Source organism: Lepisma saccharinum, chromosome 2 (assembly GCF_977018435.1).
Source record: "Lepisma saccharinum chromosome 2, izLepSacc3.1, whole genome shotgun sequence".
Lineage (NCBI taxonomy): Eukaryota > Metazoa > Arthropoda > Insecta > Zygentoma > Lepismatidae > Lepisma > Lepisma saccharinum.
Window position 1 is genome coordinate 128679261 of NC_139230.1, and position 24067 is coordinate 128703327.

The window sequence follows — 24067 nt, forward strand, 5'->3', positions numbered from 1 at the left end:
AAATAAATCATGGAAATGTACACTGTCAGTAAGGAAAGAATTTCAAGAATTTCATTATTATTTGCATAAATAAGAGGCCCATATTGTGAAATATTATGTAGGCCTATACACAAGAATAAAAATAAACTTTCAACCTACCTATTTTCACAATTATAAGTTCAGGTGCTCCTTGTTGGTGCAGTGGTAACATCGTTGCCTTGAAACTAAGGGGTCCCAGGTTCGATACATGGTGGTTTATATACCACTTTAACTGTAGGTCCGATCGCCATTAACCTATCTGTTCATAAAGTGGACATACAAGAAAAATACACAACGATTTGGAGCTTATCGTCATTCGTAAGCCAAATAGACAGCTTGTTAAATATGTCATCCATTTCAGTTCACTACACAACACAGCACATAACATTCACGAAAATACAATCCACTCACTACTGTATTCATACGCTGCTTCTAAATAAATTCCATGCACCAAGACCACTCAACGCGATCTAGACTAGAACTGGTCCTTGTCATTTTGGTAATTTTTAGATGCACTCATAAACCATTCCCGCTCAGCCAACAATTTTCTACTCCCCACTGTATCTCTAGTCGTTTGAAGGTGAACGACCTATTTTTTAACTCCTCTGCAAGTGTTCAATGATGTTCTTGTCCCTGCCATATGACACACTTTCCCTTTGCCTGCCATAATTTGGCTTCAAAATTACTCATTCCTGGGAAAATTACATGCTGGGAAAAATTGGTTTGGAACATTGACCCTGACTGTTGACGAAGTTCAGAGGGTCCCCCCCATATACAACCCTGTTCTTTCTCCTGTAACAGTTTTGCTCCACAATTCCCCAATCCTGGGGAAATTACATGCTGGGAAAAATTGGTTTGCAACATTGATCGGGGCCCTCAAGCCTGCCCGTCACCCCCATGGAGTTGCCTTGCCTGCCATCACGCGAATTCAAAGAAAGCAGGGTATGTTTGCAACTCCTCTAAGAAATTAGGTCCATCTTCTTATTGAAATGAACAATTTTATGCACATTTTCTGATAGATATTTTTTTCTGTATTTTATTCACTGAGTCTGGGCTTCGCAGATAGCCTAGATAGCCCCTACTATACGCCTCTGATAGACACACACAATTTAGACATCAAACAGTATAAGTTCCTTAGATGTGGTAAATACATCTTTCCTTGTGTAGGGGAAGTGATAAAGATTTATTAGAACATTTGGACTAAAGGGGAGTAGAAAAGGTTCCACATAAAGCCCTTATTGTGTGAAAACAATAAATAACATAATTAACTCTGGGAATCCAGACCAGGTCCATTGGACCTGTACACATTTTTGATTGATGATCATACTCAAACTATTCATTACGAAATATTGTCATTTCATGACGGTTTCCATATTGTGCTTATTTGTATTACATTTTCGAATATATATAAAGTTTTTGGTACCTAAAGAAAAATATAGCTTTGAATCCCAACTGGGTCCATTGGTCCCGTGTATGTATTTCGGGTAGAATACCATTATCTCTAGTTCAATATATACTTCATAGGCTAACTTGCGCTGCGCACTTGTAGTTATTTTACTACAATTGGAGTTTGACTATTAGTACTTTTACAGTGATTTATGTAGTTTTCATACATGTCTACATGTAATGGTACATTGTCTTTTATTTTTATCAAGGGCGGATTTGTGCCCAAAAATCAGCTATTCCTCAAAGATTGCATGATCAACCTGAGGTGGAGGCTACAACAGAGAGTGAAACACATCTCTATTACAACACAACGAAGTCATGCGTTTATACTATGGACCAAATGACCCATGGTTACAGCACAAGACAAATGACAAGAAGATGTCCTATGCCAGTTTTACACAACATGCTTCATGTGAGTGCACTCATTGCCTGTATTGTCTGCTGCTCATTGACAAAGGGAGACAGAAATAAGAAAACACAACGCTGGAACTTCTTGATTTTTACTTGGAAAACAACTGACCAACAATGAAGAAGAAAGTCTGCAAGAAAGCAAACAGTCTGCTGAGGAGGAACAATATAAAAAGAAAGCTTGATGCGGGATCTGCCCATCAAAGAAACATTGCAAGACAAGAACCACTTGCAGCCAGTGGCAAAGCATGACATTTCTACGTAGTCATTGTAGTCATTGCAAGACTTGCAAAACGTCAAGGTCAATCTTTCAACAGTGGAGGGAAGGGGGGTGATTTTTCTCAAAGGTAAAGGTCAAGGCTATGCGTTATGTTGCAATTCATATTTTAGTATCAGGGTGCTGTAATTGCATGTCCACACAATCTCAAGAAAATGAAATATTCTAAGTTTATTTACCGTACATTTCCCTCTGATGAGAAGTTCTGAAAAATTGGAAGAGCAAATCCTATCGATTATACTATATTTCAGGTTGCTAACATTTTTACTATAATATTACGAATATGATTTAAAATCCGAATTACATGGGATTACACCAAAGAATTCCTACATTGATAATGATGATAGCAGTGATCGCACATGATGTGTGAAGTAGGGATGGCCAAATCCGTTTTCATCTTCAGAGTATGTGATTGTAAAAAAGGAAGACTAAACTTAGTTAGCCTAATACATTTTTCCAAAAAAAAAATGAACCTCTCCAAAATTCGGATTGCCTCCAAAATCTAGACATTAAAATTTCCGAATCGAGATTTTTAATTTTCCGGGAATCCTGATATTTTTTAATATTTTAGTGTGAAGGTAAGATGTGCTAGAAAAAAGGTTCTGTCTGAGTAAATATGTCTCTCACTTAAGAAAAAAATCTTGATCACCCTGCTGGAAATTTCTACTGTCTTCAGTAGGCAAATTCTTGTTTTCGAATGTCTTCTACTGTGTACTGTGAAATGTACTGAAATTCTATTGCAGATCTACTGTACAGCTACTGTACTCTACAGTAGGACTACTGTACTGAAGAAACAATGTGAATAATAATACATAGTACTTGCTACAACATATTATTATTTTAATCACTTATTGACTACAAGAATGGACAAATTAATTCTTGACACCATATTTTCAGTGATTTTGAAGTGAATTGGAAAAGACAGTACATGAACTGAATTTCTATTGTTTTTCTAATTAATACTACTGAAGGCAGATATATCTTAATGAATAAGTTACTACAATTCTTTCTTAAGAAATAACTCAACCTTAAAGCAGCAAGCAGTTTGAATACATAATCATATCAGTTGTTTTTTTTCAGCATGTAATTTTCATGGTTATTATCAGAGTTAGGATTTTTAGGTGCGCACCTTTTTTTCGTAGTGAAAGTGAGACCTCTCTGGAAGGACTCAGTGTGTGAAATGTTGCCTCAACGTGAGAATGGAGCTAATTTTCCAGAACCTTTTTTCCCCTTTTTTGATAACCTTTCCCCTTCCCTCCCTTTTCTGGGACATTTATCTATTTTCCCCCTTTTTCGTGTTCTTAATCGCTTTTCCTCCCCTTTATGTGTCCTTTTACGGGTGATGTTAAATATATTTCCTCAGCAAATCATTTAATTTTTATTTTCTTTTTTCGCAACACTTTTCTCTTTTAAGATGTTTTCACATTGTTAACTGAAATTGAATGTATTTAAACTGTGCTTGATTGTTGCCTATTTGAAATCAACAATCGAAAGGCAGCTACTGATATGCACCAGATTGCCGTTATATTTTATAAGATAGAAGGAAGAAGGAAATGCAGTTTCGCCTTGGAAGCAGTGAAGCAACAATGTGTTTCTGAAGTGGTGGGTTTCACATTTCATGTGTGCGCAGTGGACAGATATTGTTTGTGGATGTAAGTTCCTTACCAGCTTTTTCATTCTGTTAGATCCTGTTAGTGCATGTACTTTACCATGCCTAAAGTGCCCAGATCCCGATTTCTCAGTCTGGCTCAAGAATTTAACCACGAGTTCATAGAAAGTGATGGAACTGTTATTCGATGCACGGTTTGTGATACGGGAATCACATTAGATGAAAAACACCAGAGAGATCGCATCCAGCAACATATTTCCAGCTCTAAGCATCAAAAGAACAAGAATCTGCAAGGAAGTAAATCTCGTCAGCCTCTCTTACGCAATGCATTTGAGCAGTGTTCTTCCAAGAACCAAAATTTAAAGGATTAATTTAATGTTGACTTGTATGCATCTTTTACACAGCATTGTATGCATCTTTTACAACCCTCAACAAGGTGAACCATCTGGCCTTGAAAGGGTTCCTTGAAAAGTACACACGGTTGTCAGTGCCCGCTGAGAGTACGTTAAGGAAAAACTATATTGAACCTGCGTATGAAGAAACTATTCGTAAAATTAAGGTGAAAGGTCAGATTGCGATATAGGTGAGTAGTATAAAATACGATATTACTGGGACAACAAAAGTACGAACCTCAACCAGATTAGTTTGGCTACACTTAAAACTATGTCAAGATGCCCATATGAGCGTATTGCTTAGAGTGTGCTACTCTGTCTAATCCAAGACTTCAGTAAAAAGCCCTCGGGGATTGCCCGTAAAAAGTACGACCCCCTCCCCCCTCAGATTGATTTGGCTACACGTACAAAAAGCTGCATCTGTCAGATTGTTGTCCATAGGATCGTAAAAGATATGCCCCTCTTGGCATTGTTTTGGCCACACTTAAAACTAGTCCAAGATGCTCATATGAGTGTAATACTCTGTCAAGTGTGCTTAAATACTTGACAGTCAGTTCAAAGTATTAATATGTTAACCCGAATATTTTAATTCGGCACCAGGCCCAACTTGTATATCTAGTACTAAGACAATGCATTATGCAGAGGCTTTGTAGAATTGCTCTGTGACTCTTTCGTTTCTTATATCATATACATATGATTTCTGACCTATAAGAATAACACTGCATATGGTGTCGGCAGGTGGTGTATCATGGAATTCACAGATTATTTTAATATTTGTCCTGTCATTAACTACATCCTGCTTGCGTTTTGAGGTGTTGATGACAAACATTGGTCTCTGTGCTTTGAATTCATCGGGTGAGTAATACATGTCGGTATTGCCAGTAGTGACTCTTTTGTATGCTGTGTAGGCCTCGTATAATTTAAGAATATCATCCTTGGACATGTCTAAATTATAATTTTCTCTAGGAAACACCTCGTTTCTGCCGTTTTTAAGATATATGTTCTTGATATTGCAGTTATCGAACTTACTTGAATTTTGTTGCTGGTTGTTGTCTCGACCAGTCTGAAACAGCACCACCACAAATTCTGGCATGTCATATTGTATACTAGAAAATGAATTCGTAGCATCGAATTCGTAATAGCTACCAGTGGCAGGCTTCTGTACACATTGATATGTATAAAATTGTAAAGGCACCTGTGGATTTTTTAGTATATCTGCTTTGTATTTAAGAGCATAACTGGCTTCGTATTCAACAACCGGGATTCTTAGCTCCATAGTCTGAATAAGACATTTGCCTTCGTCAGGTAGGGTATTAGGCAGAGCCGCCCCAGTAGAGTTTAATGAACTGTACCTCATCAAAGCATTAGTATCATTGGCGGCTCTTCGAAATATGATTCTTAAACCACCCTTCCACATAATGTCTTTGTAATCTGAGAAGAATCCAGGTAACAGGCGCATCTGAAACAGTACAGTGTGGCTCTTGGTTATTATTTTATCGCCAGCCTCAAATCCACCGATTTTGTAGTACGAGGCCTCGGTCTTGGATAAATTCAGTGTGGCCAAAGCTGTAGAGGTAATACCAGGATAGTCTACTCTGTTTATGACAACAACATGCTTTCTGATCTCGATTTGAGAAAACAGATGCGGTACAAAATTGTCTACTAGTCTTATATTTGAGTTAGCAGAATAATCTGTGTCGTCGAGCTTGACAACATCAAACTTGATATATAGGTCTGCTCTGTGGGGGTGTATAAAGCCATCCCCTACATCAAGGTCAACCTTAATCTCTGTGTTGGGCTGATTCAAATTGTCAAAGGTCCTACGGTTCGAAGGGAACGACTGTAGCTCGTAGCTTTCGATATGCTCCATTTTTTAGTATGTATTTTATTTATATATTAATCTCTATGATGGCGGTTGTTGTGGCTCCGGCAAAATCAACTAATTCTTCTTTTTCGTTAGTGACCACCAACTCAATGTAGTCGATTTTATTATGGCACACCGGAAAATATAATGTTGGTGATGGAGTGTAGATGATTGGCTCCATAAATTCAGAGTAAGGTTTGAATGTTGCGATGATGCCAGTTTGTTTGTGAGTGCCTATGCCATCTGATTTGGTGATCATACCCTCGGCCACATTACAATGAATATTCAGAGTCTCTATGGCCAAGAATTTAGGTATATTAACAGCAGTGTGTTTGATGGCTGGTTCAATTTTTGTGCTTTTCTGGAAGCCTAATAGCTCTGCTATAGTACCCAGATCCACTGTCTCTGTAGCAGACACAATCTCTACTCTGTGAGTGACTGAATTTTGAGTTAAACAACACCACTAGGTAACTGAGCATTTAAAGTAGATATATTATACTGCCCTGGAGTGATGAAAATTTTTTTTTATACCCAACTGTGATTGTGTTGTTATGGTGTGTAATATTAGGGATCAAGTACATGCCGTAGAATGCTCTAAGAGCTATTTATTTGGGATATACTATATCATCATGTAGTTTGAGTTTTAAGATTGAATTCTGGCTGGTCAGATGGAATATGCCCATGATGTTTTAGATACCACAGGGCCCTTTGAAAATCTTGAATTTATGGTTTATTTATTTGGGACAGATATCTAAGAACAGATAAACACAGATGTCCACAATTAATATCTTCAAAATTTTGAATACCATCGTCATTGTAATACAGATTATGAGATTTTAGATATTTTACTACATTATTAGGTGGAATCCCCCCAAACGAATCGAACACAAACGCCTCATTGTTTGAATATTTAAGATAGCAGATCCAGTGTGTGCCCTGATTTTTGTAGCTATCCAAATTGACTATGCCACACTCTTTTTTGAGCGGTTGTTCTGGTAAAGAATCAGACATGTACACACCTGTAAAATTTTTGATGCCCAGTGGTTCGATTAAAGCTTCATATCTTGGTTGGTAAGCGGCGCTTGTTTTTTTTAAACTTATTTATGACTCTTTTTAAGACCTTTGCCTTGTTTTTCTATGGCCAGATTATGGCGTTTTTGTTCAGCTAATTCGGCCTTATTCTTCTTGGCACCTATTACTGTTTTTGCTATGGCAGCCGATCCCCCTGCTAAGCTACCAACTGCACCGAGTGCTGCTAAGATAGTCGGGATACTAAATATAAAGCCACCCACATGTGATTTTTTCTGGATTGCTGTAATTTTTTTTAATTGGGGGTTACTAAGTAACAACTTCATACCATGGCCTTTGGCAAGGCAAGAGTTTTTCTTTTTGCGCTGCTTTTTGGTTAGAAGACTATCGATAGTACCAAGAGATTTAAGACCTGCATAAGGTATCTGATACATAACACCCTTGGCCTTCATCGTAGGTTTATTATATATATATTCTTGGAATGCATAGCCTAATTAAGTGGTTTAAATTTAAGTTGTAACACTTATTGCTGGGCCAGTTTATTTAGTCTGTTTGGTGTTCATAGCTATGGTGGTCCCCAATGCTGCTATTTTTTCACCCAAAGAAGCATCTCTGCTTACTAATCTACCGAATGCAGCCTCTTCTAATTATTTGTCTGCCACATGTCGCTTGTCAAGATCGGTTTGTGTGTTGTATGTTATGTCATGGTCTCTACAAGCAGAGTCTAGGGGATTAACACCAGGGTCCCCTCTGTTTAGTCTATGGTCTAGTTTGGTACGAGGACCACAATACTGATAGCCTGGTATGTGTAGCTCAAATGGCAGCTTGTTTATGATGTCATTAACCAGCCCCCGACCCTCAGAGATATTCCAAAATTTAGGTGGTAGAGTATTAATAATTTTTATAAGATATCCAATGCCCTTAGTGTCGTTGACTATAAAATTAGACTATTTGGTGGCTATCATATCCATAATTCCGACTTTTTTGTTGTAAAAATTGTGGTTACCGGCATTTTCTTCGCCAGCTATGACGAGCAGCCTATCTATTAGTTTTCTTACATCGTCAACCCAGACGAATTCTTTAGGCAGGGTGCTGTACTGTTTGATCCCGCTACCTGTCTTGATCTGTGACCATATGGGCTTGAATAAGTTGTTGTATTTTGCTCCACTGCTAGACTTGACTCTTTTTTGTGTAGGATCGTTGTTCTGGTACAATGCATCCGATTTTATTAGTATTTCTTTGTAGTATTCATAGTCTTGATCTGTATAGTCATCAGGCCGTTTGCGAGTCATCAGTTCCCACAATCCAGGTGTTCCAGGATACTTAACAAAACCGCTTCTTTCTCCAAGATGAGATTCTGAATATACAATCAGATCATCGCCCATAAACGTAACTCTAAAATTGCCAATTTTATGTATGATGCTACCGTCACGCTCTGTGTCAGCATATAAACCGAAGACCTCGTCTTTGTTGTCTTTAGGTGTGCTTAAATATTTTTGAGGAAGAAGGCCCAATTCAATAGGATCCTGACTAGCTTCGATTCTTTGAGGACGAACAGGACTAGGTGTATGAATACTAGAAAGGTGGGTGATTGGATAATCTAATATGTTCCGAGCAGCTAACGGCACAAGCTCTGTGATCAAATTTTGGTTCTTCTCTGTAACAGTTTTTATATTTTTACCCAGTTCACTTATAGCATCAATAATAGGCTGTTCTGTGCGCTTGTGTTGTTCATAAAAACCTCGGTTCTCTGATTTTCATCCCTTGAATCGTTTTACAAGATAGTCTCTTAATTTAAGATCATCAACGATTGGTCGTTTCATGGCTGTTTATTATATACGTCTCTACGTCTAGAAAATCATTGATTTTACTCCTATATTTACCACTATTGGGCTTTCTTGTCATATCGATTGTGACAAACCCGTAGCTGTCCTGGTTCCAGCACCTACTGCAAAACTTAGAAAAATCGTTGTAGCTTATGTCTGCACCTACATACTCATCATGTATGTGTTTGAGGTTAGTATGATCTTAACGAAATGCACATATGGAATTGCTGTTGTCTCGTAGCAGCTGTTTCGGTATTTTGGAAAAGGTCTGCGCCAGGTAGAAACAATCTATCTCTTTGTGACGCCCCTGTGTAAAAAAAATTCGAAACTCGTTTTGATTATCTAATATAATGTCATCAAACACAACAACAGAGTTATCGAGACAGTCATCGAGTGGCTTAACATCTGATTCAAAAGTGGCTATATCCAATCCATCGTTTAGCTTCATCAGCTGCTGATATTTTAATTGTTCTAAGCTCTTAGAAAAGAAGTACAAGTGTCTGTTTTTCCAATCTAACCAATTAGGTGCCAATAAAAAATTATCAACCAGTAGCGTAGTCTTATCACAACCCGATGGCCCAACAATAAGACAATGAATATTATCAGGTAGCAGATTGCCATTTTTCTTAGTCTGCTGTTCGGGCTCTGGTAGTCGCTTTATAACATCCCAGGTGTTCATAGTATCACTTTGTCTGCTTTGATCCAGCTGTTTTCTGGATGACCTAGCCATTAGACCAGTAGCTTGTTGCCTTTTTTGCGGATGATTTTTTCTATGAGATGTGTGTCAGGCTGTTTAGTTTTGCTAAGTTCTTCTTCATAGAATCGGCCCTTGAGGATTTCGTTGTGATGGTCTTTTATTATATATGTGTTACGGGTCCCAGGTATAACTTGAACCACTGTAAATAATTCAGTGCTCCAGTTTCTAGTAAAGCCTCTTTCGAATATGTGTTTATATTTACTGATCCTTACTTGAAGCGTAAATTGCTTATACATATGACTTTTTAGGGTCCTGTTGAATCTTTCTACAATAGAGGCTTTGAGATCGCTGTAACGTGAGTAATGTATGACTGGCTCTTAACAAATTGTTGAAATACTAAATTATAGAATTCTTTACCGTTATCTGTTTGTAGATAGCGTGGTAATGTGCCACTCTGATTGATGATTATCCCAAAAGCTTCGGTAACACAGACAGAGCATTTGCTTGGTTGGATTCTATGGTCCCTAGCTGTTGCTTGATGTTGGCTACAATTTGCTGCAGATTTTCAACAACAGCTAATTTTGAACTTTGGACTGTAAGATCATGGACTTGGGTTCTGATATCCTCAAACACAGCATGCAGTTCGTTAATATGCTGATTGGTTGGAAGAGTAGCCACTGTCTGAGTAAGCTGTTTGATCTCTGTCTGAATATTCTTGATATCTTCTGATTTCAGTATGCGATTCACGACTCTTTTAATATTTTTCAGCTCCTGTGATGTAGGCAGATTGGCTACCGTATTCTGCAGAGACTCAAGGGCCAATTTTACATCATTTAATTCACTAGCGTCAGCCACACTACGCATAGCATCTTGGAGCAGGGCTATGTCTGCCTGAGTAGATGTCGATTGTTGTAAAATTTCAAGCTTTGTTTGAATATCATCGATCAAGTGATGAAAATGTGATAGCTCAGATTCGGTACTAAGATTTTCAAGTTTGGTGATCTGTTGCTGGACACTAGCAACGGTGTCTACGATACCAGGTAAACGGGACTCCAGAGTTTCTTGTACATTTGTCAGATCGTTGCGTACTGCTGCTATGGTACCCTCAAGATGGCTTATGGTACTCTGAATTTTGCCAAAATCCTCGTATGTCTCTAGTTGTAGCTTGATGTTGGCAACACTACGAGTAATGGCACTCAGAGCATCAGAAGATGGTAGGTTGTTCATAAAATTTGCTAGTGTCTCGATTTTTCTCTGACCTCGGCTGTGGCATTGTTTAAGGGGTCCAGATTAGGTATCTGTAGTGATTGAATCTGTTCTTTTAAAGTAGAAATCACTAGATCAAAATCATCTTGGGACTTTATGCTTTTGACAATTGTTTGGATCTGTGTCTGGACACTACCAATCTGCTCTTCTAGTTGCTGTTTCAGTTGCTCAGAGTTGGTAGCCTGAGTCTTAAATTTGGCTTTAAGAGCTGCTATGGCCTCCTCTAAACTCTGAAAATTATCTAGCGTAGCCAAGTCAGTGTATTTCTGAAGCAACAATTTAAGTTCTGAGTCGATTTTAAGAAGAGGGTCCATACATTTTGATTGTAAATTGGTAATCTCAAGTTGAAGACTGACATTAAGTGTGGTTTGTAGAGCTTGTAAATCGCTTCTTAATTTTTTGACTCTGACGTCAAGCATCAGAATCTCGTCGCTGTGATCTTCGCGCCTTGTATGCCCAAAAATATCATTTGGCATTTTGCTTTAGTAGTTATTTATTATAGAGTATCTGATTCTTAATTCTCTAAAGAGAGGTATAAGCTTGTCATAGTGTCCTAGAACCTCAATATATAAACAGTCACCGGCAGAGACAGTATATACAGTGCCAGAAACCATGTTTGAGTGCTTAATTCTGTAAATATTTCTGCCTACTGAAACCTTGACATCGCCCTCGGGGGTTGTAATAAATTGTAATTGACCACCTACAGGTAACTGGTAGTGGTTTAAGTTATTGTTAAATATGTACAATATTTTACCTGTATTAACATCAACATCTGTAAGTATGCTATTCAGATGAATAATTAACAAACCACTTAGTTTAGATAGCATAGACTGTATATCAGGAGAGGGTGCTGGTGTTTGCAGGTCCAAAATAGCCTGTTTTTTTGAACACAAATAAGTTCATTGGCATGTTTATTTATTCCGAGCCATGCTCTGTGATTGGGCATTGATTGCCACTTATCAAATCGCAATGACCCCATGGTAGAGTATGTATGCTACATGATAAAACACATCCCTTATCGTTATGTTGGTCCAGAGCAACCTTTCTTACAATATTTGTGGTCAACAAGTGATCCATACTCTGGATTCTGAATTCTGATGTTCTGATTGTGCTACATGATTTGAGACAATCTTCCTAATCTTCAAATATGAGCTCTTTGTCTACAGTTACTCTACCAACGCCCTTGGCTTTTTTAGTGACAGCACCACTGGATGTTTCAAAGCTGTACATCTTGGCCCTTAACCCAGCAAATGCTACAATAACATCGCCAAGTGTCTCGTCTTTTAACTTGCCAGGCACCTTTTTGTTGTGTGGTTGAATATTCAGATGACCAGGCAATTCGCTAGTATCGAAATATTCAAGCAATGCAGGGTCTGCTATATCTTGATAGACATCTTCTGTCTGAATATCAAGGATAAAGCTATCCGTGTCCATATACATCAGTTTTACACGATCAACATAAAAAGGCTTCAGCACATTGTAATATAGCTCCAGCATGTGTAATTTGGCCAATTCTAATATTACAGCCCCTACATAAATAGGCTTATCAAACTTGATCTTTGTTTTTTTTCATGTTAAAAAGCGCCAGATTGTCGTCATAAATTCTTCTGTAATTGAAGTTGGGCTTTGCTACCAATTTTTTGCTCTGGATGGAGCCAGTAACCAATTTGACATCAGTATGTTTTCTGACATTTTCTATTGTCTTACCATACACCGAATTGACCATCAATTTAAACAAGGTCTAATCAAATTGTGTTATCGCACGTGTTCGAAGCTCGGTATTTTATCAATATATGGCTTCAACCATCTTGAGTGCCTGAACCTTAACATTTTGCCAACCTTGGTTACTTTAACACCATGACGCATCAGGAACTGGAGGTTCTTGTAGTATATCACATAACCCTGTTTTGGCTCTAGAGTCATCATCAGCTTCTTCTGTTTAGAGCCAGGCGGACACTGGAACTCAGCAAACTGGCTGTGCAAATTATCAGGAATTGCCAGATCGACCTCTAAGAACAGGCCATAGTCACTGTCATCAAAGTCTTGATGATCCTTAATATTAAAATCTTCAACCCACTCAAGCCCTGCATATGGCAGTTTTTTCATCATGGCATAACCATACAGGCTGTTGGCATCCACATAAAGTATATAGTTTGATGGTTGTGCAGGATCATAATCAGGAACATACTTGTTGTTGGCTTTGGTATATCTTTGAGAACAGAACATTGTACTATGCCCCGTCGTATACATTGTTCGATGAACAGATACATGTCCTGGTCCTGGATCAGATCCAATTTTATTTTAGTGTTCAGAAACATCGCAGACCATGCTAGGCCTGGGGCACTGTAAAAATAGACCGGGTCAAGATAATAATTTTGTATTGAGGATGCTCTAAATGCTTCAAGTACATCGGCTAAGAGCGTCACATCGAGTGCCAAATAGCATTTATGGTAATCACGAAAATTCTGACAATTTAAGTTGGTCCACATCAACTGGGCATGGCGATAATCATCATCACTAATTCCTGATGCTCTAAGCTTGTGGTAGAACGCTTCTTGCGGTGGCAGAGCACACTCGTCAAATTTAGGAAAATCAGTAACATAATCGTATGGCTATAGACCCTTACACCTAAGCAATTTCAGGTCCAAATTTGGAAACGTGTCAGACGTTATTTTGAATTGGGCATCAAATAATTGACTGGCCAGAATGGCAAGGCTAACCGACAGAAATCTATATGAATCTAGAAATCTTAGGTATATGGGCCTGCCATTAACACGGATTATTTAGATAATAGCTATATATTTTTCGTAATTTTCTGCTAAAATATGTAAATCCTGCTTGTCAAACCCTTCGTATCTGATCAGATGATGAAAATCATAATTAGATGCACCGTGGCAAAATATCGGGACAAATTGTGGTCTCTGGATCTTAATATTACAGCTACTATACAAAGCCTGTTTATATCGACCGTCCGTATGGCAATGATGACGCACCTTGATATTTGTATCCGGAAATTCAGAATTGCATACCGGGCATTTTTCTGTACTGTTGAAATCTTCGATTTGATCCTCTGTTAAAGGTAGCATAGGTTCTGATTTTAATAATATATCATCGGCTATGCGACGGCACTCATTTTCTATTTTATGCACAAATTTTTTAACAGCATCTGGTTCACTGTATAAGCATGTTTTACTAACAACACCATCCTGTACAACTACATAACATAAACTAGAAGGTTCGTTGTTGAGTTGGTGTTTTAAGTCAACTTTATGCACAGTAAGGCTAATCGGGACTGGACCTACAGTTTAAAGTGGGATCCGAACCACTTGTGCCTCCACCGGGTATCGAACCCGGGACCCCTTGATTACAAGGCAATGACGCTACCACTGCGCCATGGGGGAGGGCCTTAGAAGGTTCGTGTAGCTGATACGGTGTACTTGATGATTGTTCAGGATCTGGGCTGCAGAATGCAAGCGGTTTGAGATTTGATTCAAAATCACAGACTATATATGCTGGGTGCCGCAACAAGGCTTCGAATTCTTTGAATTTTGCATTTTCGTTTGGTTTAGGCATAGCCATATGAACAGGTTTATGGTTGCCACAGTATTTTAAATGTTCAGCCAACTTGTTTTTAGCAATTTCGGTATTCTCTTCATCAACACCATTTACTATTTTTTGACCATCAAACACAGTCAAACATCTTCGACACAACTTGTATATTCTATTGGATTTGCCTAGTTGTTTTCTGACTAAAGCCTGAAGATTGCGTATCAGAGTGTAATGGTCTCTATCAATTAAGAGCAGATCGATCGGGACAGCAGAGTCATCATCAAGGATGCTGATTCTAAGAGGCTCTATTAAGCAATCGCCACGACTAGCAGAACAAATAAACACATTAATAGATAATGGTCGGCCATTGCCATCTCTGGCCTCTTTTTGAAATTTATCGATATTCTTGACAAGCATTGGATATTCTAAGCCATCCATAGCATCATCAAAATCATGTTCATGCTGTTTAGAATGATTTATTCGCTCTGGATGATCTAAAACTGGAAACAAAGCAGCCAAAATACACCACAAAAAGCATTTCTGGTCGGTATTTTCTATGTTAACCACGGCTTTTTTGTTTCTGATATTGTCAGGTAAAAGCAGATATGTAGAACCTTGTAGAGGTCTGAATTCAGAAATATTAACATAGGGCCTGTGTGGGGTTCCGCAAAGACTCCAACCCGATTCCTTAGCAGCAAACTCAGAGTGTTTGACAAGCAATTGGTCTACTAACCTGCTTAGTATTTTGTCTAAGTTTGTATTTGAATACACAGCCACAGTTTCTGTTATGTGGGGGTGTGTAAACTTTGTGCCGTTTGGTTTCTTATATTCAGTATACAATTTAAGAGACAGCTTATACGAGCCATTTTGTGCATTTAGATTAGCTAACATATCAGGATTTTTACTGTTTAAAAAATTCTTAATATCACATCTTGGCTCTGATACAAAACGGTAATCACTAAGTTGACCATCAAAACTACTACGAATAGGTGCATTGCGTGGTCGCTTTGCCGGTCTAGTATTATCGGATGTAACAAGATTTCTTTTTAGACCAGATGTAGATAGTTGTGGGGGCAATGTTGATGCCTGAGCAGAACAAGAGCCTATATGTCTATTGAAGTAAGCCTTGCTAAATTTTCTATGGCATTTTGGGCATATTTTAGTGGACATTTTGCGTTTTTCTGGATCACAATTACGTTCGTGCTTAGCCCAATTAGAGCTAGATATATTTTTATCGCATATTTCTGATTTGGCATTTTTGGTTTTGGTATTTATATATAATTTCTTGGGGCTCAAATCAAAAACCATATACTTAATAAAAATATCAGTTGGGTTCAGCAGTGTACTTTGTATACTTAGTGTGTATATTTAGTGTGTTACTATTTTGTGTTTTGGTATTTATATATAATTTCTTGGGGCTCAAATCAAATACTATATACTTAATAAAAATATCAGTTGGGTTCAGCAGTGTGCTTTGTATACTTAGTGTGTTACTATTTTTGGTTTTGGTATTTATATATAATTTCTTGGGGCTCAAATCAAATACTATATACTTAATAAAACTATATACTTAAAAAAACTGAAAAACCCACAGGTGTCTGTCAAGTAAACCGGAAATGACCGGAAGCAAACCGGAAATGACCGGAAGTAAACAGGAAGTGACAGGAAGTGGACCAGCAGTGACCGGAAGTGGACCGGAAGTGAACCGGAAGTGGACCGGAAGTGACCGGAAGTAAATATGTGTGGGTGTAGGTATAGGTGTGAGTGGGTGTAGGTGTAGATGTAGCTAATAAGATTACACTTTACAGAGTATTACACTAAAGGCAATAAGCTCATATGACCATCTTGGACTAGTTTTAAGTGTGGCCAAAACAATACCAAGATTGGCATATTTTTTACGATCCTATGGACAACAATCTGACAGATGCAGCTTTTTTGTACGTGTAGCCAAATCAATCTGAGGGGGGTTGTACTTTTTACGGGCAATCCCCGAGGGCTATTTACTGAAGTCTTGGATAAGACAGAGTAGCACACTCTAAGCAATAGGCTCATATGGGCATCTAGACATAGTTTTAAGTGTAGCCAAACTAATCTGATTGAGGTTCGTACTTTTGTTGTCCCAGTAATATCGTATTTCATACTACTTAGGTGTCATTCTGGATGAGACGACAGACTCAATGCAACGATATGTTTTGAAAGTAGTGTAATTTGGCCGGTTCTACGCCGTACTTAGTAGGTATGCATTTGTAGCCTCTTCTTTTTATCAATTGAATATCAGTTTTTGACCAATTTTGACAATTTTTTGTCGATGTTTTAGCGTTTAGCGATGTTTTAGTAAAATTTCCCTTTTTTCCCACCTCGTACTTGGTAGGTATATCACGATCTTACGTGATACAACTTAACCTATCATTTTTTCTTACGATTTTTTAAATTTTTTTTACGATCCTAAGTGATATAACTTAACCTATCATTTTTTTTATTTACGATCTTTTACGCACCGAACTAACCTACAAGGGACTCTGTTTTGTTTTAATATTTCATTATTTTAAGGTTTTTTCACATATTTTTTATATAACCTAAAATGTGATGGATGTAGATTTTTTTTTCAGTATGTGGCAATTTTTTTATGAATTTTAAAACTGTTCCGTCACCCTCTCGTTCTTCACGTCGTACGCGAAGGACTTCTCTGCAATCAGGATGACGCTGCACACGGTATCATCGGGCAGCGCGTCGTGGAACTCGCACACGACCTTGATGTTGGTGCGATCGTTGACCACCACCTGCTTCCGCTTCGTCGTGTTGATGACGAACATGGGTCTGCGTGCTTTGAATTCGCTGGGTGCGTAGTACATGTCCACGCTTCCCTCCGTCACGCGCTTGTAAGCCGTGTAAGCTTCGTAAAGTTTTAGGTAATCGTCTTTGATCATGTCGAGGTTGTAATTCTCGCGCGGGAACACTTCGTTGTGTCCATTCTTCAGATAAACGTTCTTGATCTTGCAGTCGTCGAATTCGCAAACAGATTTTTCCTAAGTCTTACCGTTTCCAAGATAACCCCACTTCCGGTCGCCATTTTCGATTTCCGAACATAGGTTCTATTTATACTTTTACTCACGTATAGGTGTACATGATGGATCCGCAAACAGATTTTTCCCAAGTCTTACCGTTTCCAAGATAACCCCACTTCCGGTCGCCATTTTGGATTTCCGAGCATAGGTTCTATTCATACTTTTTCTCACGTATAGGTGTACGTGATGAATCCGCAAACAGATTTTTCCTAAGTCTTACCGTTTCCAAGATAACCCCACTTCCGGTCGCCATTTTGGATTTCCGATCATAGGTTCTATTCATACTTTTTCTCACGTATAGGTGTACATGACGAATTCGCAAACAGATTTTTCCTAAGTCTTACCGTTTCCAAGATAACCCCACTTCCGGTCGCCATTTTGGATTTCCGAGCATAGGTTCTATTCATACTTTTTCTCACATATAGGTGTACATGATGAATCACCAAACAGATTTTTCCTAAGTCATGAATTGGAGGGTCTATGAAAACCTATATTAATTCTCGTAAGAGAACAGAAAACAAAAAAAAAACAAAAAAAGAAACAATACTGTAGTTATTACAACAAATAGTCTTCTTCAACCCCAATCCAACAACCCAAAAATCATCATCCTAACTAGAACCATGTAACTATCTGCCATCTGTTAGAGGTTTTGTGAACTAAGTGGTGCTTTGTTTGTGTGTAAAAAAAATGCAATGCTTTTTGCACTTGGTTATCATCACCTAACATGTTATTAATTGGTTTTTAAAATTAATTACAACTGAAAACTAATAATTAATATTATCTAAAGTTACTAATTAATATTATACAAGTAATTGATATATTGTTTTTGTTCTTGTTGCTAGTGTTGGGTAATTATAGTTGTTGCAAAATATAGCTCTTGCGTATGACAGTTTCTGAGTTTTGTTGGGTATATAAGAACAATTTTACACGACCTCTCTCGGTTCTCCTCCGTAGCCGTGCGTGTTAACGCGTTCACTCGTTCTTGTCATTGTTCGTTCTACGAGTGGCCTAGAGGCTCGAACCCGGTCGTGGTCGAAAGTTTTTCAGCGTGTCTAGGAGTCTTGATCAGCGTGTATATTTACTTCTCTGTGTTGAGTCTACGGATTCTGAACGGGGTTGTTTAATGTATATGTTGTTCTTGATATATATATATATATATATATATATATATATATATATATATATGGTGTTCATGTATGTATCCAAAGCACATTGGAAACAATATTCGATCATTAGCTGCGTTCAACCACTGCTGCGGTGGAGTGACCACCCCCTGTCCCCGGGGGTCCCCCTGTCCCTGGACCCCTGTCCCCGGGGTCCTATTCCTGTCCCTGGGCTCGTGTTCCCGGGAGTCCCTTTCCCTGTCCCCGGGCTCGTGTTCCCGGGGTCCTATCCCTGTCCCCGGGCTCGTGTTCCCGGTTAGGTTAAGTTAGGTTAAGTTGTCTAATGTCTATGTCCGGGCTCGTGTTCCCGGTTAAGTTAGGTTAAGTTGTCTAATGGCTATGTCTATGTGTAATATCTATGTCCATGTCTCTGTCTTTCCAGGGTTTTTTTTTGTCCTATGTCTGTTTGTCAAAAATTCGAGATATTTGCAATTTAACGCTGGACTTGGAAAATTTTCGATTGATGAAAAATTGGTTCCATGACGACCTATGTTTATTTTGGTATGGGTGGACAGAGGACACCGAGACTCGACCGACGCACTAAGCCCGACCTCTCTACGACTATTCGTTCAAAAGTTACGAGTGATCAAAGTTTTTTGGAGGGGGTGGGCTAACTTCTTACCCCTTGACCCCAGGACCACCAAAACTTGGTATACGTATTCTACACCTCCAAAATCGACAGGGGGCATCTAATGATGCCGTATGGGGGTGTTTTTCGATATATTTTTTCGATAACTCTTACCATTTTCGAGATATTTGCAATTTAATATTTTTTTAACGCTGGACTTAGAAAATTTTCGGTACATTTTTTTTTGTTCCATGACGACCTATGTTTATTTTGGTATGGGAGGACAGAGGACACCGAGACTCGACCGACACACTAAACCCAACCTCTCTACGCGTACTCTACGTCACCAAAAAAGGTTAAAGGTTCCAAATAACAATAGTTAGAGTTTCCCCAATCTAGTAAAGTGGATTGGTTGAAATCTCCAAGGCGTATTTTGCATTTTTTTTTCAAATATGAACACGTTAAAACTGAACTGTCTCGGATTTTTTAGTTTTGTATTCGACCTGAGAAAATTCTATATAAAATAACATACCTGAAAATTATATTCACAGTAGATTGATTTTTTTGAGTTTTGTAATCACCTCAAGAAATTCTATATAAAATAACATACCTGAAAATTGTATTCACAGTAGATTGAATTCTTGAGTTTTTGTATTCGCACACAAGAAATTCTATATAAATAACTTACCTGAAATTCTATTTACAGTAGATTGAATTTTGAGTTTTGTAATCACTCCAAGAAATTCTATATAAAATAACATACCTGAAAATTGTATCGCTATATACTAGACTTTTTGATTTCTGTGATTTTGGAGAAAGCAATGGCATCCACCACCAGTTTCAATCGTAAAAATGATAAAACTGAATGTGTTACTTGTGGGAAGCTAATCTCAAGGAACAATTTATCGGTACACAGGGCAAGATGTAGCGAAACAGGTTCGAGAATTAATCGTTCGTCACCTTCTAAGTCTTGTGCTCGATGCGGAAAGATGATTAGCATTACAAATTTAAGTCAACACCTGAAAATTTGCAAACCATCGACCGAACAAGGAACATTGAAAAGAAAAATCGATGATCCAGGAACCGAAGCTTCCACTTCCAAGCAAATTAAATTATGTAATGAACGAAAACCTATTAGATCTGCATTTAACCGTCATATTCAGGATTTCTCTTTTACTTCGGAACCAGGCCGGGACATTCTTAGTTTCTTGCGTGAAACGAAAATATCCGTGATAAATATTCTAAAAAATAAATTGGAAAATAATTCCATAAAAGTATACGTTGATCTATTTTCCGAATACGAAAAAGTCGATGGTACAACAAGTATTTTTTATCATCGTACAAAAAACCAGGCTCTTCATTTGGCGGACGTCGATAATTTGGACGAATTTTATTCTGATCTTTCAAATGAACTGGTTAAGAAAAACACGACGATTTCGAGGCTAAAGGGTCGGGATGGTCTCTGTGTGGATGTCCTCACACGTTAATCGTTAACGTGAACCAATTCTCGCCTCTTCGCGCTTCCAGCTACGTTCCTCTTCCACCGAACATTCAACACAAGAGGGCTGTGTTAAATATACAGAACAGCGATAAAAAGTGTTTCCTTTGCTGTATATTGGCTGCACTGCATCCTGTTCATTGGTCAAATCATCCAGAACGGGTTTATCATTACAAGCAATACGAGTCCGAGTTTGAAAGTGTAATGTCTGGCATCGAATACCCGGTGACATTGTCGGATATAACAAAGTTCGAAAATCGTGCAGGAAAACGCATCGCTATTAATGTATATTCCTTCACGTCAGGTAAATATCTCGTGCATCCCGTCAGGATAAGCGATATCGACGATGACGATGCTTGTGTAATAAATCTCCTTCTGATTTCCAACGAGGATGTCTATCATTACACGCTAATTCGTTCAATGTCTCGATTACTAGGAAGCCAAACAACCAAGCATGAACATTGCATCGAAGTTTGCCCGAGATGCCTAACCACGTTCGACGATCGAAAACAACTCGATTATCAAAATTACACCGGACGTCAAATTGCTATCGATAAACTTGCCGAACATAAAATTTATTGCGGTGACAACAGACCGGCTAGAATGTTGATGCCCGAAACGAACGAAGTCGAAGAATTCAAAATGCACAAGGCATTGTTGGAACATCCCGCAATCATCGTCGCAGATTTCGAGTCTTTCCTCAAACCACTCTCCTACTGCGAACCGGATCCTGAAATTTCCTCCACAACGCCGTACCAGCTTCATCAACCTAATAGTTTCGGCTATGTTGTTGTGCGACGTGATAAAATAAATGAAGCATATATATACCGCGGGCCAAATGTAATCGAACACTTCCTGGAAAAAATGGTGGAGGAGGTTGAGGTAATTGGTAGCGTATTGCTTACATCAAAACCGATGGCACCTTTAACTGAAAATGAACTTCAAAATTACAATTCCACTGAGGTGTGTCCGGTATGTGATCAAAGTTTCACTGATGAGAACAAAAAATATTCCACCACGATCATTTCAGCGGAAACTACATAGGTGGAATTTGCAACACGTGCAATCTTAAAATCCAGAAACCTAAATTCATCCCCATATTCTTTCACAACGGAAGCGGATATGATTTTCACCACCTGGTGAGACATCTTGGCTACGATCCGAAACGTATAGGTGTCTTGGCCGAGAATGAAGAACGCTACATTAGTCTCAGCAAGCAAGTGTCGATTCCGGGAACGAAAAATACAATCGAGATGCGCTTCCTGGATTCGTATAGATTTCTCTCTGCAAGTCTGGATGCTTTAGCGAACAAACTCACCGACGATCAATTTAAAATAACTAGAGCTAGTTTTCCCAACGTAGACATAGAACTCGTTAGACGTAAAGGGGTTTATCCTTACGAATATGTTAGTGATGGTTCTAAATTTAACGACGACGCTCTTCCACTTCCAAGAGAATTTTACAGCAGACTCAGAGAGAAAGGAATCACGGACGAAGAATACCAACACGCGCAACTCATGTGGGAGAAATTAGAATGTAGGACACTCGGAGACTACCACGACGCATACTTAAAATTAGAAGTGACGATAGTCGCGGATGTTTTTCAAGCGTTCAGGAAAACGGCAACGAATATTTATAAATTAGATCCAGCGTATTTCTACAGTCTACCGGGATTAGTGTGGTCGGCAATGTTATTCCAGACAAAGGTCAAGCTGGAACTGATATCGGACGTTGACATGTTGCTATTTATCGAAAGAGGGATACGAGGTGGAATGGTGCAATGCGTACAGAGACATGCAAAAGCTAATAACGTACACATGAAAGAAGATTACGATTCAAATCGAGCATCGAATTACATCTTCTACGCCGACGTTAATAATCTCTACGGACATGCCATGGTTCAGAAACTTCCTTACGGGGGATTCGAATGGTTAGATCCCACTTCGATAGACATTATTCATTTCGACGATAGCGAATGTGGTTTCTTCGCAGAGGTAGATCTCCAATTCTCCGACCACCTGCACGACACGTTTTCGGATTTGCCTCCGACTCCCGAAATCAAATGTCCACCCGACTCGGTTCAAGACAAGCTTTTGTTAACATTGGACCCTAAACAGAGATACGTCGTCCACTACAAGAATCTCCGGTTTTTGATTGGGAAGGGTGTTCAGATAGTAAATGTTAGAAGAATACTAAAGTTTAAACATTCCACGTGGTTAAGACCTTACATAGAAACTAACACACAACATAGAACAGCTGCCACTTCCGATTTAGACAAGGATTTCTCACAACGTTGCAACGTTTAGAAAGTCGTTGATTTTGTTTCTGTATTTTCCGTCGTTGGGTTTCCTCGTCATGTCGATCGTCGCGAATCCGAAATCGTCACTGTTCCAGCAAGAAGAGCAGCTTTCCCAAAATTGATTGATCAACAGGCCGTTGAGTTTAGATAACATGGAAGGTAGAAATTCATGATCTGCCTTGCGGTGTACAGTCTCCATTGTTTGCTTTCAGAAACCAAAGAGATTCATTGTCCTTGCTAGTTCTTTATTGTGTATGTGATTATTTGAGACAGTTAAAGTTTTTTTTATTTTAGTTATAGTTATTTAAGTTTTTTTTTTCAATTGCATTGCCTACAATTTTTACTAATTTCTAAACCGATAGTGTCCCCAAGGCAACGTGTGGATTCCACAAGACAAAATACATCTTTTATCGTCATGCGGATCTAATGCTACTTTCCTAACTTTGTTTGTTGTAATCACGTGGTCTACACTTTGGATTCTTTGTTCTATACTTAGTATCGTCGATTGTGAGTAAAGGCAATCGATGTAATCGTGGAAGGTGAGTTTGTTCTCCACCGTATTTTTGCCCACACCTTTTGCGTTCTTCGTGACGCTACTCTGTGTTCTCATGGCATACATCTTCGAACGCAAACCCGCGAACTCGACAATAATATCACCGTTACATTCATCTTTCAGTTTACCTAGGACTTTTTTGTTACGAGATGGAATTCCAAATCTGTTGGGTTGAGGATACGCAGAAGTATCGAAATACTCAAGCATGGAAGGATTTTTTGTGTCTTCGTATAGGTTAGGTGTTTGTATGCTGTAAATAAAGCTGTCGGTGTCCGTGTACAAAAGTGATATTTTATCATTGTAGAAGGGTTTCATCACGTCATAATGAAATTCGAACATGTAAAGTTTCGACAAGCCGAGAACCGTTGCGCCAACGTAAATTGGTTTTCTGAATTTCATCAATTTTATATCTAGATTGAAAAGTGCCAAATTCTCGTTGTAAATTTTTCTCGACTTGAATCTAGGATCGGCTATCCACTTCCGACATTTATTCTTATCGGAAATTAATTTCACGTCTACGTGCTTTCTAACATTCTCCAT

The 24067-nt window shown here is 38.6% G+C and overlaps 1 protein-coding gene across 1 annotated transcript in view; it reads right to left on the reverse strand.

Moving 5' to 3' along the window:
• Positions 1–24067, reverse strand: part of LOC145983638 (b(0,+)-type amino acid transporter 1-like) — a 191725-nt gene that overhangs the window by 71500 nt on the left and 96158 nt on the right. The gene's annotated exons all lie outside the window — the stretch shown is intronic.